We start from the raw sequence: 3,050 nt of genomic DNA, 5'->3' as shown, positions 1-3,050 counted from the left end.
CTTCGGGCCCCTGGGCAGGTTCAGGATTGGGGCTGGTTGCCAGAAAGATGAGTCATGAGTAAAGAGTTGGACATACCAGCCCCACCCCTACCTCTGGGAGGGGAGACGAGACAGGCTGGAGATTGAGCTAGTCACAGGTGGCCAATGACTTCATCATGTCTATGTTATGAAAACTCCATAAAACCCTCTAAATACTGGGTTTGGAGAGCTTCTGGTTTGGTGAACTCATTTGGTGCTGGGGAGGTGGCACTTCCAGGGACGGCATGGGAGCCCCGACCTCTCTGCCCCGTGGTGTGCCCTGTGCATCTCTTGCATTTGGCTGTTCCTGTGTTCTCTTCTTTGTAATAAACCAGTAAGAGTAAGTAAGTGCCAAGCACTTTGCGTCTGTCACCTCTCTTACTTTTTCAGCAACACTGTGTGGCGGATAATGTCCTCATTTTGCTGGTGACAAAATGAGATTGATGCCTTGAGTAACTTGCTCAAGGTCACATAATAAGTGGAATTCAAGCTCTGACTCCAAAGCCTGTGCTTTTAACCAGCATGCTGCATAGCCGCCTCTTTATTTGTTAGGATTTTTGGTGTCTTTAGGGCCTGACACCAAGTTGGTCGTTGTGGCCTAGAGCTGTTATAAGGGAGGTTTTAGCAGCCCTGCTGAGAACAGAGCCAGCACCTCTGGATTGGCAGGGCAGGGGCTGTTCCTGCTGGGAGCCGCAGGCCATTCATTCCCTGTGGCCCTTGGATATCTTGCTCATCCACTCCCTCCCTCATTCAGTAGGTCCTGAGTGCCGCCTCCGTGTGGAGGAGAAGAAGGCAGCCTTCCAGCCCAGGTGGGGCCTGCAGGTACACACAGGGAGAGGCAGCTGTGCACTGAGCTGGCTGTCGGCTGGGACAGTGTGGCTCCAGACGTGGCGATAGAATGCTCTGGGACTGCAGAGGGAGCACGTGCTTCTGAAAGGGAGGAAGGGGCAGGCACCGCAGAGGAGGTGTACGTGAGTTGGACTTTGAGGGAGGAGTTGGATTTCCACAGTGGAAAGCTGAGGCTTTCTCAGCAGCTGAAGATCACAGCCAGCCAGCCTCAAATGTTCAGCTTTTCCTGAATTCTCTTCTTTACAACACTGCAGTAAGTTTTCAACAGAGATGAAGCAGTCACCTCCATGTCATTAATGTTCTGCAAATCCTGTGTGTAGTTTTCGATGCTTAGCAGATGGGGGCAGCCTGGGCCATAAGAGAAGAGCCTGTGTGTCCACCTATTGGGACAGCAGTCAGGTGTGGCACAGGGCAGTGATCACTGCCTGCCCCTGAGGAACTCAGTTGTACTTTTATGTGGAGAGGGCAAAGAAAGCTGTGGTACAGGGGGCAGGAGACATTTCACCTCCAAACCAAGGCACAAAATACATAGTCTGTGCCCTGCATGAGAAACCGAGCAGAACCGTGTGCTGATTCCCACCCCTGCCTCCCCTCCTGAGAGCGAACCGTCCATTGTACTATGGCGGAAGGCATTTCTGCAGCCTCTGCAATCGGAGTGATCTGTCACTTGCCCATTGAGCCTTAGGGGCAGCAACCAAGTGGTGTGGCTGAAACACAGGCCTTGGCCAGACCGGGTTGGATATGTTGGTTCTGCCACTGATTGTGAATTACAAAACCTTGGAGAAGTCATTGTCTTTCTCTGTGCCTCTCGTGTAAGATGGGGAACACTGTGGCCATTGCAGAAAAGCAGATAGGTGGAGCGAGTATGAAGTGCTTTGTGTGTGTGTCACACGGTGAATGAAATGGCACTGATTGACATTATTGATAGTAATAACAGGTTTCATTCAGGAACAAAACCGGTAAAGTAGGCCAGGTGCAGTGACTCACGCCTGTAATCCCACCACTTTGGGAGGCCGAAGCAGGCGGATCATGAGGTCAGGAGTTTGAGACCAGCCTGACCAATATGGCGAAACCCCATCTTTACTAAGAATACAAAAACTAGCTGGGTGTGGTGGCATGCCTGTAGTCCCAAGTACTTAGGAGGTTGAAACAGGAGAATCATTTGAACCCAGGAGGCAGAGGTTATAGTGAGCCGAGATGGCGTCACTGCACTTCAGCCTCGGCGACAGAGTGAAACTCTGTCTCGAAAAAAAAAAAAAATCTGGTAAAGTGTTTTACCCAGCCTAGGTACGTGTGGCAGAGCCAAATGAAAGCTTAGAAAAAGATGACTTGAGAACTAGCCCAGCAGAAGAATCAGGCGGGATGTGTTGTTACTGAGTAAGTGAAATTTGCACCTGCTTTCTCCCAGGCCTTGCTGAGTTGTGTACAACAGAGAGCTCAGGTGTTGGGGGCAGTTGACCTGTTGAAGAATGCATTGCTATTATGTGAGGAACATTGGGCTTTGAAAAAGCAGAACTGGATCCACGTTCTTGCCTGGTAACTCTAATTATCATCTAGTTTGTAAAGGGGAATGCAGTTCACTGAAAAATTCGTATGACAGTGGGACAAGGATTGGGCCTCTGCATTGGTTTGTGTAATATAGGTCACATGAAAGAGCATTTAGGCTGCAGGGAGACTTTTCATCTCTATAAATTTGCTTTCACAGGACAATTCCATCATGATTTGAAGATTTTGGAGTCAAAACTACATTGTTCTGGTATGTGTTTCGGGGCAAATTTATGCATACAATTTGCTTAAATATTTCAGATGATACAAGAATATATGTGTGGTGTAAAAAGCTGAAATTTGCATTCCCCCTTCTCTAGAAGTAACCATTGTGAATAGTTAACTCTGTATTCCAGCTATTTTGTATATTATAAATACACTGTGAACATTTGAGTGTATATATACATGTATGTTACACACATTTTTAGAGATGGAATATTGCTGTGTTGCCCATGCTAGTCTCAAACTCCTGGGCTCAAGGGACCCTCTCGCCTTAGTCTCCCAAAGTTTTGGAATTACAGGCGTGAGCCACAGCGCCTGGCCTGCATGAGTATATTTACTAATTACTAAGTTACTCTGTTCAATACGTGTCTATTGAACTCCCCATGTGCCAAGCATTGTTCTGAATACCTTATATG

The sequence above is a fragment of the Macaca mulatta genome, chromosome 3, assembly GCF_049350105.2.
Source record: "Macaca mulatta isolate MMU2019108-1 chromosome 3, T2T-MMU8v2.0, whole genome shotgun sequence".
In the NCBI taxonomy this organism is placed as follows: Eukaryota; Metazoa; Chordata; class Mammalia; order Primates; family Cercopithecidae; genus Macaca; species Macaca mulatta.
Note: the sequence above shows the minus strand (reverse complement) of the source record.